Source organism: Gallus gallus, chromosome 17 (genome assembly GCF_016699485.2).
Source record: "Gallus gallus isolate bGalGal1 chromosome 17, bGalGal1.mat.broiler.GRCg7b, whole genome shotgun sequence".
Lineage (NCBI taxonomy): Eukaryota > Metazoa > Chordata > Aves > Galliformes > Phasianidae > Gallus > Gallus gallus.
This window is the reverse complement of record NC_052548.1, coordinates 1,561,662-1,578,170: the sequence shown is the minus strand read 5'-3', so window position 1 is coordinate 1,578,170 and position 16,509 is coordinate 1,561,662. Positions and strand designations below refer to the sequence as shown.

Genomic DNA, 16,509 nt, shown 5'->3' with positions numbered 1-16,509 from the left:
CGGCGGGACCCCGCCACGGGACTGCGCTCGGCGGGTGCGAGCCCCGCTGGGTGGGGGTGTGTGGGCACTCAGGGGCCTGGCGGCATTCCGGGGGAAAAGGTGAGATAAGAGGTCATAAACCCAGCAGGAGCGGGGGGATGCGGGCTTGCTTTGCCTCTGGCACTGAAGGGAAGGTCAAGAAGCCACCAATAAATCAGCGCTGGGGTAGCGCGGCGAGCGGCCCCTGATGGGGCAGTGCAGGACCAGCGCAGCCCATAACGCCGCTTTTTAAAACATTTAAGTAAAGATGCCCTCTCGCTGCCGCACCTGCATTCCCATTAACTACAGTAAATACGGTAGGCGGACGGCAGCCCCGCGTTGCGGTCACTACGGTACGTCCCTCCCGCCGCGCCCCCGGGACTCTCAGCGCTGCTGCGGGCTGTAGCGCCCCCTGCCGGCGCAGCGCGCGATGCGCGCTGAAAGGAGGTCCGGCGGCGCGCGGGGCCGGCACGGGGCGTTCCGGGAGCTCCGGCGGCCGCGACGGGGAAGGGTTTGAGCACGGACCCGGGGGGGGGTCTGGCGTTGCCGCTTCCGGGTAGGCGCCAGGTGAGTGGAGCAGCCGGCGGCCGCGCGGGGCCGCTCCGGGTGTGGGGCTGCTCCTCAGGGCCCGGTCCCGCCCAGTGAGGCCGCGCCGGGCCCGGGGGTCGCGGGGAGGAACTCTGCACGGCGCAGCGCACTTTGAGCCTCGGAAGCGCCAGAGGGGCGGGCGGCGGCGGGGGGGCCGCTCGGGTGTACGCAGTTCGCAGCCGAAATAAAGCCTTGTCGCTCCTTCGGGCTCCGCGGGTGCTGCCTCGGGTGGGGGCCGCAGTGCGTGGTGGCGGTGTGGGTCCCCGGCCCTCAGCCACCTCCCTCGGGAGTGCCCGGCCCGAGCGGCCCCGCTGAGGTGAGTTGTGAGGTGAGAGGTGAGGTGAGGTCTGTAAACACGAAGAGAAGAAATGCGTTCTATGGGGGAGAGCCGGTAGGGTTGTTAAGGTGACGTCAGTTTGTGGGAATAAAATGAAAGTTGGGTCCAGAGCGGGGAAGGATCATCGTGTGTGTTCATTTTCACCACAAACCGAGGTCATGTCTCTGTTCATGTAGTAGGCAGTGACACAAACTGAACTTTGTTGTTATGGGAAGAATCGATTATTTTTCCCTTCTAAACGGGAACCAAGTTGGAGTGGTTGTGTGCACGTAGCTCCACTTACAGCAGCTCTTCAGGCAGGGTATGAAAATCCTGCAGGGTTCAGCGGAGGCCACAGCGATGTTCTGTTTGTGGAAAGCAAGACCTGCAGCAGATCTGATGAGCTCTGGAACGGTCGAGAGAAGAGGAAGTCTCAGCCCCTTTGTGTAAAGCCGTGCCTATGGGAAAGTTATTTGGCAGTTGAACGTCTGTGGTCTTTCTAACAAAAATATGATGAGATCTGCTAACTGAAAGTCAAAGCTACCCAGATTCTTTAAAACATGACACAATTTCCTAGCAGTGGTGGAGGTTAATTACAGGAATTGTTTCCAGGAGAGGTTAAAGGCTTGCCATTCGCTGGAGTCAGATAACTGTGGAAGGAAGGCTTCGCTGTGGGAGCTCAGGGAAGGATGCCCACGTGACTGGTGGGAAATCTGCGAGTCAGATGCTGGGACTGTCCTTAATCTGCTTGTTCTTCCCCTTCAGAAGAGGAAGAGGCTGCAGAAATAGCAGGATTTTGTGTGTGTGTGTGTGTTTCTGAAAGTTTTCATTCTAAATTAAGGTAGCTTTATGTCATGCTTTCGTATGAACTTCCACTTTAAGGAAGAAGAGTGCTTTTCTTGCAGGGGAAATTTAGCTTAAGTTAGTGGATTTCTTCCTCCACTGTTCTCAAGATCATCAGAATTGAGCCACAGAGAGCAGAGTCGGAGTTGGACAAAGTGGGGAGCTGTGCGGGTTCAGAGAATCCCTCATTCAGTATATCCTCCACACGGAGAGGATGTAGCCTGCAGGCTGCTCCATGCTGGGAGGGATTCCCAGCCAAGTCAAGTCCGACTAAGGCACGAGATGGGCTTTTCAGCTCCAGCAAGAGCACGGTTTTCATGCTGGGACTTCCTGCTGACACACTTTTTATCTCATTAGGCTCTTCTGAAGGGCTTTTGGATCTGTTTGTGCGCATTTATTGTTTTGATAGGATAAGAGTGCTTCCAAGGTTATAAAAATATATTGAGTGATGGACTCAATTAGAGGATCTGTTGACTCACTCTGAAATTATGAAGTTTTGTTTAAAAAAAAAGAAAGCTTCCCGTGCTTCCATGAATACTGGAAGTCTCTTAGGCAGCACTGGGTGTTTTGGTGCTCTCTGTGGCTGTCTATGGAAACAGGCTCATGGCTGTGACAGCTTTTTGGCACAAGTGTCACTAAGAGCCGTAACTTTGGTTTCCATGTTTTTTTTTCTCACTGTTTATTGCAAATAATAGAGCAGGAATAATCAGAAATTTTAGCATGGGGAGCAGAACCAGCAAAACACCCTACAAAGTAAATTAATCTGTCAGGAAACTTTGATTTGGAGTTTTTTAGGCAGTAATGCTGTCTATTACAAGTAATCATAATGCTGACGTGCACAAAGTTTTGTCGGTCCTTACAGCATAGCAGTTACAGCAAACTTTTCTCAGCTTTGTTGAGGGAGCTGAAGCAGCTGCTCTTGTGAAGCTGCACCTGAGCAGTCAGACATTGCTACTCACAGGGGTTTGGAAGGACCAAACCACAGCATTTCAATTGGTCCCTTTTCCACTGACACAAAGTAGTGTGAGCTGGCAGAGCTTAAGACAAGTGTAACTTCTGTAGTGCTGCAAAGGCAGCTTGGAGAGAGGGAAAGGGAGGAGTGGGCGTTCTCTGTGTATGCGCTCAGTGCTGTGAGCTCTTGGCTCTGTTAGGTTACAGCTGGGAGCTTAGTGCAGAGGCAGGTGGGTCAGCTCACAGCTGCACCAGGAGCATGTGCATTTATGCCCTTTGGCAACCAGCACAATTGGCTCCTGCAATAAAATAACGTTACCCAAAGTTGCACTGAGTACCTGTTGGTGCGTGATGTGTCCTAAGAACTAAGAAGCAGCGAGTAATTTTCCCCGAACCAAGTTCTAATGTTTTGGTACAAAGGTAATTACTGAGCAGTATGCCAGTGACTTCAAAATATTATTTTTTTTTAATCTGAGAATGCTTGGTGCTATGTAGGCCAATAACAGTAGCCCGCTCAAGCAGTTCTGTATTGTAATGGTGTGCGTTGGAGCAAGGGATGGCCATAAAGGAACTGAGAGGTGTGTGAGAGAAGTAGAATTACATTAACAGAAATGAGTTACACTAAATGCTGAGCATCTTTCCATTTCCCATTTTCATCTTTTAATTGAATTAATGTCTAGTAAATTAATGCAGTGTGGGAACAACTGTGGTAGACATCAGTGATAAAAGCCTGAAAAATTATTGTGAGAAACAACGAAAGAGGAGAGCGTGGACACCTGGGATAAGGGAAGGCTCAAGAGAAACTGCAGTTAGATTTGTATCAGAAGAGAAGGCTGGAAAGCTCCTTTCCCAGAGGATGAAAGTCTTGTTTCTTCTGTGAATACACATGAAGGTTTAGTGTTGCAACATCACCAAATAGCATTAACTTAGGCCTGGAAGCTGAGAGTGTTGTCCAACTGCTTGGGATCGGGAGCTCTTTCCCAGCTGTGTGAATTTCTTGCTAGGTGAATTGGGGCAAAGAATGCTTTATGGTCTGTAGATAATGATCAAACATGTAATTAATAACCTCTCTTTGCCACTCACTTGAGCTGACACTTTGGGCATGGTCCTTGGTGTTGGCAAGAGGCAGCAGTAGACCTGTTGGTGAGTTACAGCAATTGCTGTTTTCAAACAAATCTCTATATAAGAAAGAAAAGAAAAAAAAAAAATACGATGTTTTTTTGAATAACCCTCTGCAATGCATAGATGGACCAAAGAAGTTTAAAAAAGATCAGATATTTTGGAATCTGATCATACCAGCAACAGCTAAAAGTCCTTCAACTCCTGCCCAGTCACATATAACATGGAGTCCTGTTCCTGCTCTGAGCAGTATGTCTTGCTGGCTCTCACTGTGTTACCTGCACTTCCAGTTGCAGCACTGCGGATCCGGAAGGAGAAAGGAATTGCTAATAAAGAAAATGCAGATATGGATAATGGAAGAACCGAGTAAAAGAAAGTTGGTTCTAATTTACATTATGTAAACATTTAAACAGCAACAGCACTAGAAACAGTTTTGAAACCAAGGCATGGTTAAAATGGAGCTGCTGTTCCTACCTGCTGTTGTTAGTGATGGTAGCTACCAAAAAAATAAAAGCAGTGGTGTCAATGCATCGTTTTTGTGTACGTATAGAAACCAGGTTCCCCACTGAGTGTCCCGGTCTGAAACCATCACTGTGTTTGTTCTTGGAAGTACATTTGTACCACTACCTGTGAGATCTGCTCCTGTGCAGTTTGTGAGGCCCTTCTGCTCGGTAGAGCTGTATGCTGATTCTCATTCTGTTGCCATCTAGAGCAGGTGAGGCGGTAGCTCTGCATGGACTGCACACATTGAAACGTGTTCCTTCTGTCTTAGTTGCCCCTCCAGCTGTGCTAAGGATATGATCTGGCTTTGTGTTAAGTGCAAGTGTGTGGCTGCTGTCATTAATTGTCAGATAAATTGTCAGATTAAAATAATGCTGTTCGTATTTTATAGTCAGCCAGGACCATACATTGAGATTTATTCTTGACTAATGTTGATCTCACCTTCAGAAGCAGAATATTTTACAGTACCGGGGCTTGCCCTATGGGTCTGCACACAGCTGTGTGGCTCAGGTACCAATGCTTATTGTATTTACAATGAACTTCATTATTTAAACTTATGCCATGTGGGAATTGCCAAATCTCTTAGCAACAGTTACACCTCAGATTGCAAACTTTCAGTTTGTGTTATTTCTTGTGCTTACGTTTCTCATTCTGCACCAAAACTTTCTGCTGTGTGGTTCTGAAGGTACTCTGTGAGCACTTCTGATTTTCATGCAGACTCACTGAGCCTTGTTTGGGTTACATTTTCGTGAAAGAAAGATCCCTTTTTCAAAACATGCAGGACAACGTCTGCCCACTGCTGATCTTTTTAATGTCAAACTCTGCCTGAACCTCCTCGAGGAATAAGCTGTTATGTCAGAAAAAGAGTTGCCTGGAACATAACAGCGCTGTGAGGAATGCGTGAAGATGTGGGAGGAGGACCTTTGCACTGCTTGGGAAGTGCTTGCTGCATTACATTGCTTCACATGGGTTTTCTTAGATTAAACAATTGCTTGTAAGTTTTTGGGAAGTATTCCTTGGGGACTGAAGTCTCCCACTGTTACAAACTACAGAGAAATTGGTTTGTTTTTTTAAGATGGGGAATGCCATCTTGCTTTACAGAGTAAAGCTGTGTACATGCACCAGACTGCGTCAGGCTGGTTTTTAGTAGCCATGTTTGAATGCTTTATTTTTTGAGTTTTAGGTTTTTTGTTTTGTTCTGTAATCAGTTGTTGTATGTAGGTCATTCAGATGAATGGGAGTGGGGTTTTCCTGACTGTGTTCTGCTTGTTAAAGTGGGCTGTCAGTCTGCTTGGAATATGGCAACAGTGCTCTTAAGGTCTAATAACATCTGCACGATGTTCTTACTGTCTGCTGTGACTTTCAGACACACGATCTTAACCTTACAGTAAAGGTGTTAGGCAAGAAGTAAAAAGATTGGCAAGTATGTAAGGCTGTCTTTCAAGAACCGTTGTGTAACCAGTGATAGAACTAGAGGAAATGGCCTCAGGTTGTGCCATGGGAGGTTCAGGTTGGACGTTAGGATGGATTTATTCTCCAAAAGAGTGGTCAGGCACTGGAATGGCTGCCCAGGGCGGTGGTGGAGTCACCATCCAAGGAAGTGTTCAATAAACATGTAGATGTTGTACTGATGGACATGGTTTAGCAGGGCAATATAGCTGGTAGGTGGATGGCCAGACTATGATCTTGGAGGTCTTTTCCAACCTTGTTGATTCTGTGATTCTAAGAAAATGCTTCATGTGTGCTTGAGTTGTTTTCTTCCCAAGATAACACTTAACTAGGTGTCCTATTAGTGAGTGTACAGAAAGCTTTGCGTGCTAACCACAGGCTGTTTGGTTCCTTGCAGGTCTACGAGCAGTTGAACCCCCAGCCATCCCTTGGAGATAGCAGCGTCACCATCCTCCTTCTGGGTGAGTTTGATTTTATTCATTTGTTTGCAGGATGTTTTTCTAAGCACGGGTGCTTATGTAGGTAGGTGACAATGAACTGGACAGTAAACCAAGTAGCACTTGTACAAGCTTGTAGGAAATTATTTCATCCTTGTATTTACATGGCTGCTCTTAAAATGAAGACATCCCTTCAGAAAAGCAATGTTTTATGATACTGCAGTGTATTAAGGAGTGGATTTGAGGATTCAATTTTGATTTGTGAACTTCATGATATTGTTATTTTTGTAAAGGTTAATTTAACTGTACCCCGTATTGAAAAGCTACCCAGCAGTTCCTTACAGATAAAGTAGATTGTGTAGAACTCAGTTTATCTTTAAGTTGTACTTGGTTAAGTGCCCTGGTATCACATCTCATTCAGATTCCTTTCTCAGAAAGTGAGAACTCTGAATTTTTCCGTTTTTCTCTTTTGTCCTGTTGCCTACTGATATATTTACCAATGAAGACTTTCATAACAGAAGGGAATATAAAGCGTCTGTGCAGGAGCAGTCACCAGTCACTGTGTATCATCTGTTTTTCCCTTTTGTTCAATGGAAAACAAAGCTTGGAGTTTAATGAGAAATTTCTGGAAAGTGTCATTTGGGGTTTTTGTAGTCTGTGTACGTGTTGTGAAGCGTGGCTGCAGCTTCGTTAGAGGGCACTCTTGAATAACACACAGCGTGACTGCTGTCGGACAGCATTCAGCACATCCTCTCCTGGGAAAAGGGAGTCCTGGTGGAGATGTAACTTGCTGCTCCGGAGTACAGAGCTTGAAGCCTGAGATGGATTACCCTATACACTTCCCTATTTTATGATGCAAGGCAAGATTGACTGTACTCTGGGCTAACTTAAAGCTAGCACTGTATTTGGAAGATAGCAGCAATCTAGTAGATAATTCACTATAGTTTTCCAACAATGTATTCATTTATTTAATACCCCATAAACTGCCTTGAGCCTAAACATATGTTCTTATGAGAACTTTTTTGCATTCTGCAATTATCTTAAAAAAAAAAAATCCTTTAGAAGCAATAAGAAACTCTTCAGAGCCTCTAGGATTTTGATCCCAGCCCTTACATGAGTTCTTTCTGTGCCTTTGACAAATTGCTTATTGTCTTCTTCCACTTTCTGTCTGTAATAAAGAGGATAATATTTTTTACCTTGGGAGAATTAGTCAATGTATGTAAATGTGCCCTGAAATCTCAAGTGTTGTAGATTTTTTAAAATATAATTAAGATGTTGAACAATGCAGGAGTCAGGAAAGTTGAACTTAAGACAGTGATTGCTAAACTGCTTTGGTGCTTCATCTGTTCTGGCAAGATTACAGAGCCAGGTCATTTGCATTAGTTTTGACTTTTCTTGATGCTTTTAATTTTTGTGCAGGGAGAAGCATTCTTTATATGTGGGAGACAGATTGTCTGTAAACATAAACATAATCTGTGCTTTGCCCAAAACATACCTTGTTTTGCTTTTATAAAAGCATACCAAACCAGTGTAACTTGAAACATTTTTCTGAGCAATTAGCACTGAATCATACCTGCTCTGGGTAGGCTTGGCTAACTGAACTGCATGTTTCCTATGCAGGAATGATGCCTGCAGTGCAGAAACCTCAGCAGCTTTAATATATTGCTTTACTTAACCTTTAAATTCCCTCTTCTGTTTTAGCATCAGTGCTACCAGCTGGGTTCTGTGTAAGCACTTGCAGGTGGTGCCTGTGTGCCTCTAAAGAGGCATTGCATGTGGTGCAGTGTGCTGAAGGTCATGGAATAGGGTAGTGCCTGCTAAGGGCAGGAATCGTTTCTCTGGCTGACTGACTGTCTCCTTACTGGGACATCTTCCTTCCAGCTGGTAACTGTGGCTCTGTCTGGCCAGGAGCTTCATGTCCCAGAGTGCCTGCTATGCTTTATAGATGGTAAAGACACCCTGGGAGCTTATTAAAACTAGAAGATTGTACTTTGCTTGATATCCTGAATAACTGTGTACTTCTTCCATGAATTTTAATGTTCATGAGGGCTCACTTCTCCAAAATAAAAATTAAAGGAGAATAATAATAATTAAAAAAAACAAAAAACAAAAAACAAACAAGTAGTACTTGTCCGGCCATCTTTCTTCTCCTAGTCTTTATCTCTTTTTGCTTTTTCCCTTTCCGTCCCACTAGTGTGGCTCCTTGTTGGCAAAGAGTGGTTTAAGGAAGGAGGAAAGACTGAGATGGTCCTTTCCAGGAGTGCTTTGGTGTCCATCCCAGTCACATGGTCAGTGAGGAAGCAGCAGGGACCAAGCTGAGACGTGGGCTGTACATGTGGCTACAGGTGGGAAGCAGATAGGAAGAAGACAGGGACTACTCCCACCATAGCAAATGGAACTTAAGATGAAATAGAATAAATCAGGACTTCCCTGGCAGAAAACAAAGGTTAGGGAGCCTGAAGTATTTTGATCTGTGGGGCTGGGGGAAGTATTTATAATGGTTTCGAAGAAGCCCATTTCTTGTGATATCTGTAAACAGTATCAAGAAGGACGTTTTGAAAGAAGAGTGCCAGCCAAAATCTGTGCCTTCTCAGTGTTATTACCCCGTGCCATATGTAGATGCCCTCTCATGTTTTACTGCACATACAGTATAGGAATTCTAAAGAATAGTACTCATCTTGTAGCCGATGACATTACAGAATGTGCTGGAGAAGAGCTGCAGTGTGCTGGAACAACACGCTTTTCTCTGGTGATGAGTAGCATCTCCTACAAATATTTCCTCATGGAACATTTCCATCAAACTGACAAATTATTTTTATACTGATTTATGTTTTGGTCTTCGTCATTCTTAGAGACTGGCTGGCGTTGTGTGGTGACGTTTGCATGGGTTAGTCAGTGCCATCTTTGTCGCATGAGGCATCAGTAGCAGATGCTGGTGTCATCTCTGTTCTAGCTCTGCAGTCAGTTCCAGGTACCATCTGATTTCAATTAAAGAAATGGCTGCAGTTCATGGTCCCATCTACAGTTACAACCAGTGTCATACTTAAAATGTTCTGCCAAATCCTTCTTGTTTTTAGTGTGCCTCAGCAACAGCTTGTCATTTGGGATCTGGAGACCAAATGCGTGTTTCTGGCAGCGTTTTGAAGATGGTGACTGTAGCTTCTTGAGCACCTCCCTCTCATTAGTGCCCATCTAAGGAGTGAGGTTCTGATACAGCGAGTTATTGTGTAGGTCTCAGAAGGTGCTGCAGGAGAAATTGCTGTCTGACACACCGGTAGGTAGCAACAGCTGAGGAGTTCCCTGCTTGAATATGAGCAAATAAGAGCCCCTGCTAATAGAATTTAAGAAAAGAAGTAGAACATTCATTTGTTAAAACACAGGAGAAGAACGTAATGGGGAGAAAGCATAAGCTTAGGCCACTCCTCTGTTTAATGTAGTAATGTAAATGGAGCAACCAATTTTTTCTTTTCCAGTAGGAGCAGTGTAGCTAAGAGCCCAGTGGTGCTAGCTGGCTGACTTGTCATAGCTCTAAGTGCCAAAAAGTAAATATTTTTAAGCAAAGCAAATGCAAAACTTTGGGGATATACTTAAAAAAAAAAAAATGAAAATGAAAAAAAAAAGAACAAAACCAAAGAAGCTGTTTTGTGTGCAGTGTCCAGAGTGATTTAAAAATGCTCTTGCTCCATGCCTAAGTAAATGGTTGTTTCAGCCAAATAAATTTTTCCTATTGATTTATTGCACCAATTTAGATATAAGCCCTCAGTGCAGGATTGTCAGTTCAACAGAACAGCTTTCTTTCTCTTTTCAGATTTAATCCACATGTTGTTGTATCAACAGAGCCTTTGTCTCTGCTCAGTTATGTTACCCTTTTTTATTAAAAAAAAAAAAAAGTGAAAACACATGTTTTTTAATAGCACTATTACATCTATTACAAAAGAGCATAAGATGGCATATGGGAGAGGTGACTATCAAGTGGTGGCTGTGATGTGTAGGTAACTTCAAAGTGTTGCCGCAAATGAAAGAGTGAGAATCGAACCTTTCACCTCTCCCTGTGGAAAGCCCAACAGTGACAGGAGGAGGCAGCATTATCTATACCCAGGACTTCCTAGTTTTTTCCCAGCTTGTGCAGTGATGCTAAACATACTCTCTTTAGTTAACTCCAATCTCCTTCCTTTTTTTAAAGGGGGACTTACCCAGAGGTGTATGTAATTCGCATTTCCTTCCTTCCTGATGCCCTCCCTGCAGAGAGGATTTTCTTTCTTGGACCCCTCCTGTTTTTCAGGTGGGGGTGAATTACTCTCAGGAAACTCATGAGTTTGGTATTGTTTCTATACTAGATTTCGTGAGAAAACATTTATTTGAGTACCAGAGCTCTCATGGTACCTGCACGCAAGTTCAGAAGTGAATGCTGGAGCTTTTTGGTAAAGCACTTCACTACATCATTTGCTTGGACCTTACTGTGCAATTAACATCATGCAGCATCATGAATTACTTCTGAAGATTTACTTCAGTCCACCCTGGCAGCTCAGTGGGTTGAATGCAGCCAAACACAGAACAGTTGCAACTTCTGTCTCCCTGTTGCTGGCCTTGTTCCTTCCAGCTTGGCTAGGTTCCTGGCAGTCTTCACCATCTCCCTTAATTCTCTTTCATATGTCAGCACAGCAAATCCCACCTCAGTGTCTATATAATTATTTGCTGTGATGTGATATGAAAAGACGCTAGTAGTATTGACTACAGTGGGAAGCAATTTGTCTGGCATCTGAAAAATGTGGCATGGTCCTATTCTACATCTAAAAGTTGTAGAAGTTGACCACTGATCTTAACAGCAGCTAGCCATTATTACTTCTCTCTAAAGAACTTAGAACTTGAATCTTTCCAGAACAGTAGTAAATGAAAGGGGTATTCAGCTAGCAGGAACAATTTCTTTATATGTGGATTTTGCATGGCATTGTACTGTGTTGTGCTTTCATCTAGAATATCCTTGGGTAACCTCATCCATCTTTGAAGTTGGCCTTCTTTGAGGGGAGGATTGGCCTGGAAGCCTCTAGAGGTCCCTCTCTGACGAATTTATTCAGTAATTTTGTGCTCTGGTAGAGTTCTGGCAAAGATGCTTCTTTTGGCTTTGCTTATATCTCCTTTCATGCTCAACAGCTTTCATCATGTTCTCATCATAAGCAGTTCTTTAAACTGAAGTGATGCGTAAACATCAGGGATGGTTTCCAAAGTGTAACATGAGTTTCCTTCCTTCATAGTTTAGACTGTTTTTAGACTGTGCCATATTCAGATATGAAAAATTTATTTTTTAGATTGTTTTTTATTACAATGATCCCCTTATTTTTTTTTCCTTGAACACAAAGGTGTTACCATGGGGCACAGCAAAGGATGATTTTCTTAAAGCTACTGGATCTTGTTCTAAGGTCAGCTTTGTGCCTTTGCTCTATTTCTTTGTTGGGAAGCGAAGACAAAGAGAAATGAGTCTTGCTACTTGGGATTTATGAAACTACATTGTTGCTGCTTTTTTGAGAGAGATTGTTGTGTTTTTTAGTTAAAACATGATGTTAAGAGAAATATTTTTTAAATAGATATTGGTACCTATTATTCAAACACTTTAGGTCGTAATTAACTTTTTGCTGTACCATATTTTGCTTAAAATTTAAGTAGTTGCTTAAACGCTTGGAGTAGTAGTTAATAATGTGTCTTAGTAATTCAGAAACTGAACGCTTGACACAGGAATGCTGACAGCTTGCTGGCTTGCTTCGATTTACTGTTTTGTTCTGAGGGCAGAACAGGATGGTGGGACAATTAGATGGAGCTTCATACACCAAATGTGTTATTTCTCACATATGTACTCGAATCTGAATTTGACTAATCTTGTAGCTCATGCTTGCTGCATGCTCAGTCTTTAACCTCTCTGTTTAGATTGCCAACATGGTGCCAATTAGTGGGACTGTGATGTGGACACTGAGGAATATAACTCACTTCAGATGGGTTACCAAACAGCTAGCAGATGTTAAGCTAATGGTTTTTGGCTACTACCAGCCTGACTTGGATTTCAACCCAGAGGTGAAAGAATTTATTTCTCTCCCATTACCATTTCCCTTGGGCCATATTGTCCCTAGCGCTGAAAATTCCTTCAACTTAACTCGAGAAGATGATGTAAACGTTCCCCTCCCCCTTAAACCTGTTCTCACGGTTCCTGGAGTGTTTTTTTATTTTAAGTTGTCTTCTTTGGTGTTATACTGGTAATCTTTTTTATTTTTTATTTTTTTATTTTTTTCAAATGAAAAATGTAAACAAAGCATAAAACTGCAGATCTTAATAAGAGAAGGCTGTGCTGAGGTTCAGTGGTAGTTCATGTGCTTTACATGCGACTACACCTCATGGACATGACAAAATGTCTGTCGTAGGAATAGTATTGTACAGCAAAGGCCACAGAGAATGGTGAGCCTCGCCTGCCTGGGATCTTGCTTTTTTTGTTCCCTTATTGCTGGGCATTATATTCTGAAACCCTGTAAAACATCCATAACTGCAAGGCCCATAGTCTTTATTCTAGGGTTGAGTCAGTGCTGAATAACTAGCAGATTCTGCAGCTTCTTCAGTGTGATTTCAAGCAAGAGTCAGTATTTGTTACTCAAGAGGATTTAAAATGTGGTGTGAAATGCAGTGTGTTCACTGAGCGCTTTAATCACTTTCATTTTCTTTTCTGAGCTCTTTCAAGTGATCAGTATGATAAGAAGATATCTGTCCATAGAACCTTATTAACTTCAGGAACAGAGGCAGGATAACGAAGGGGCCAGCTGGATGAAGATAAGCACTTAAATACTTATAATATGTTTAAACTCCTTATAATATAAATTGCTGCACATCATCTGTCATGCCTAACTAGTGTGTGTCATATTAGGGGAGATGATTTTTGTTCTCTCTCTGGTAACTTTCTTGTCTTTCCTTCTGTGAGCATTTAGCCCTTGACCTAAAAATGTTGTTTGTAACGTTGTACAGCATCCAGTTTTTCAGCACTAGCTTTAAGTCACTCACTCTGTACTTCAGCAAAAAAGCACTATTAGCATAGCGGGTATTTGGAAACTTCTCACTAAATATGATTTTGTTTTTCAGTTTCTTTTGCTAATGATGTACTATTTGCAGGATACCAAACATGATCAGAGTCAACATGAAGACCAACAGGAAGAGCTGGGTTAGGATTAAATAATTGTAGTTAATTTCCAGCAAGCACTGCAAATATACCAAGGTCCCGTCAGTGTTTGCTTTTTTTCAGGGTTCTAAACCTTACCTTACCACTAAGATGATCAGAGGGCTGGAGCACCTCTCCTGTGAGGAAAGGTTGAGGGAACTGGGCTTGTTTAGCTTGGAGAAGAGAAGGCTGTGGGGAGACCTCATTGTGGCCTTCCAGTTCTTGAAGGGAGCATATAAACAGGAGGGGGAATGGCTGTTTACGAGGGTGGATAGTGATAGGACAAGGGGGAATGGTTTTAAACTGAGACAAGGGAGGTTTAGGTTGGATATTAGGAGGAAGATTTTCACCCAGAGGGTGGTGACGCACTGAACAGGTTGCCCAAGGAGGTGTGGATGCCCCATCCCTGCAGGCATTGAAGGCCAGGCTGGATGTGGCTCTGGGCAGCCTGGGCTGGTGGTTGGCGACCCTGCACATAGCAGGGGGTTGGAACTGGATGAGCATTGTGGTCCTTTTCAACCCAGGCCATTCTATGATTCTATGATTCTAGCAATTGTTTCATTTGGTGATGCATTTGATCTTCAACTTCTAAAGAGGGCAGTTATTTTTAATTTCTTGGTATGAATGAAACTCTTTCTGTCCCGTGGATGTTTTTGCAGGTACTGAGAGTAATGTAACAGAAGTAATAGAAACAGTTCTTTACTTAGACGATTAATAATATCTAAACACTAGTTATCTTTCTTGAGTAATTTAAAGTTTTCACATTTTCCTTAGAATGAACAGAGGAAACTCAACATGACAAGCTAAAATCTAAGCTGCGCTATGCGTTTTTCAAAAGTGGCAGGCCATACAGTTCGGGCTGTTAGGAAACAAAATCTTACAGCAGTTTGTAGCTGCATGCATTCCTCTCTTTCAGTATCGAAGTCCATAAGATGGGGCCTTTCTCTGGCTATGTTGTTGCCTTTCTCTGCCTCCAGTCTTCTTGAAAACTGTATAATGAATTACTCTGTTTTTTTCCCATTCTTTTTTTTTTTCAAGAGATTTAAGAATCACTGATGATCATATTTGTTCTCTTATGTGTTTTAGTGTTTAGCTTCAGGGAGACACTAAAATGATAATAAATATTGGAAAAAACAGTAAGTACATTGTCATGTTAATGTATATACTTCAGAAACAAGTTAATCTGAGAAACTAGATGCAGGATTCTCCTCCTCCCCTGGGGTTGCTGGCTTAATTAACGTGGGGTTTGTCTATTGACAGTAAAGACTAGAAGATAAACTTGCTGGTTTTTTTTTTCTTATCATACAAATACGTGGCCTTTGTGGGTGGCAAAGAGTAGCAGAAAAAATTCAGATGTCCAGGAGAAACTAGAATGCTTCTTGCAAGAATTCAGTAGATAATTATTCAAGCAACACCTCCCAGCTTTTCTAGAACTGTTTTACTGTGTGACTAAAATTTATATTTACCGTGTTTGCTTTGTCATTGAAAATTTTCATTATATGATGCACAGTTTTTCTCCCCTTAGATGAGTATTGACATAACATAAGAAAGCAGAAAATTAGAGCAGATGCGTATATATTTCTAGGCAGATTGTGAAATCTTAAGAAATAAGGTGGATTACCAAAAAAGTTTGGCTTTTGTGCGAAGTTGAATAGGGCTGTAGGAAGACCAATGGCAGGAAAACTTTGGAACACCCTTATGTCAAGTCATAGGTTATATAAATAAGAAAGAGAGGCTCAAACTCACAAGGAAATGATGTGATATCTTAAAGCTAAAGATCAAATGAGGAAAATGACTGTTAGAATCCTTAAGATTCAAAATTTTGCAAACTTTTAGATCGGAAGAGTATAGAATAATACAAAGTATGCAGCTTTTCATGTAGAAAACAAAATGGGAGAAAGTTGGCATTCCAGTCCTCTTAAGGACCATGAATAGCACCTCTGAGAAACACGTAGGCAGGAGGCAAGAGAAGAATACTTTTGACTTTCTTCTGAGAATTGTGCAGAACTTGGTGCAAAGTTTTACTACTGGTGGCCCCCTGTAAGTGTGAACACAAGAGTTCTTGTACATCCTTGCAGAAGAAATCCAAGCCAAGAATAAGGAAGCTTGTTAAAAAGAGACTGAAAGGAGCAGAGGAAAGGATGCAATGTTTGTAGGTGGTGTGAAGATTATTTAAAAACATTATATTGCAGAACAAATGCCCCAGCCCTATCAAAAGCTGAGAGAGGGAGAAAAACTATGATGTGAAACAGCAGGGAAGAAAGGCTTTAGTTTGAGGCATCCTTCCAAAAGCTGAAGTCATGACCAAGTGAGGATGATAGAAAAGAACAATCACTTTGAAAGGCCAAGAACTTAGAGGAACAGCTTTCAGTAAGTATAAAAAGTATCAATTCTTTTCCAAATGTGTTGGAAATAAGACAGTTGTCTAAAAGTTTGGTTAGACCTTTAAATATTAATGTGTGAAAGAATGACTTTGAGAAGGTGGAATTGAAAGAGAAATTAGTTCTGTGGCATCTGTGTTCCTTATGGTTTCTACATCAGAACCAGTCTCAAACTGAACTACCACAGCAAGATTTAATAAAGCAGTGAAAAATACTGAACTGCGGGGACCAGATGTTGTGACAGCAAGGAGAGAATCAAGGGAGAAACTGCTGAGTTATTAACACTTTCACTGAAAACATCCACAAGCCCAACAAACAAAAGATAGGGCTGGTATGATGCCAGCTTGGAAAAGACTGCCAGGGAGGCTGTGGAACTGCATGCTGAGAAATCTGGCTTACTAGTGGGCAGTTTCATCAAAACAATAATAAAGATCAGAATTATGGGGCATATGATAAACCTTCTATGAGCATGAAAGAATCAACATGTCTTTTGTAAAATGAGTTTGATAAATCAAAGGACTGGAAAGGCTAATCAGACACCTGGATTAGGATGTTTCAGTATATATGGTATCTTCAAATTTTCAAACAGTTTCAGACAGGGTCCTTTGCCACAACTTCTAAAGACAACCGATCTTTCATGGAGTGAGAAATAATGCCGTTTAGTTGACTGATTAAAAGGGGAGAAGCAGTGGTAGTTGTTAGAGTGGTTGGAGTTTA

General features: G+C 42.4%; 1 protein-coding gene across 42 annotated transcripts in view; it reads left to right on the top strand.

Moving 5' to 3' along the window:
- EXD3 (exonuclease 3'-5' domain containing 3) overlaps positions 1–16,509 on the top strand; it is a 246,106-nt gene that overhangs the window by 963 nt on the left and 228,634 nt on the right. For 32 of the 42 annotated variants that reach the window (XR_005840420.2, XR_006931703.1, XR_006931704.1 and 29 more), the window contains exons 1-2: positions 547–585; positions 6,183–6,246. The gene's annotated coding sequence lies outside the window, so the exon portion shown is untranslated. Of the gene's footprint in view, positions 1–546; positions 923–6,182; positions 6,247–16,509 lie in introns of those variants that run through there. The other 10 variants (XM_040649174.2, XM_046901932.1, XM_046901920.1 and 7 more) reach the window with 2 other exon arrangements.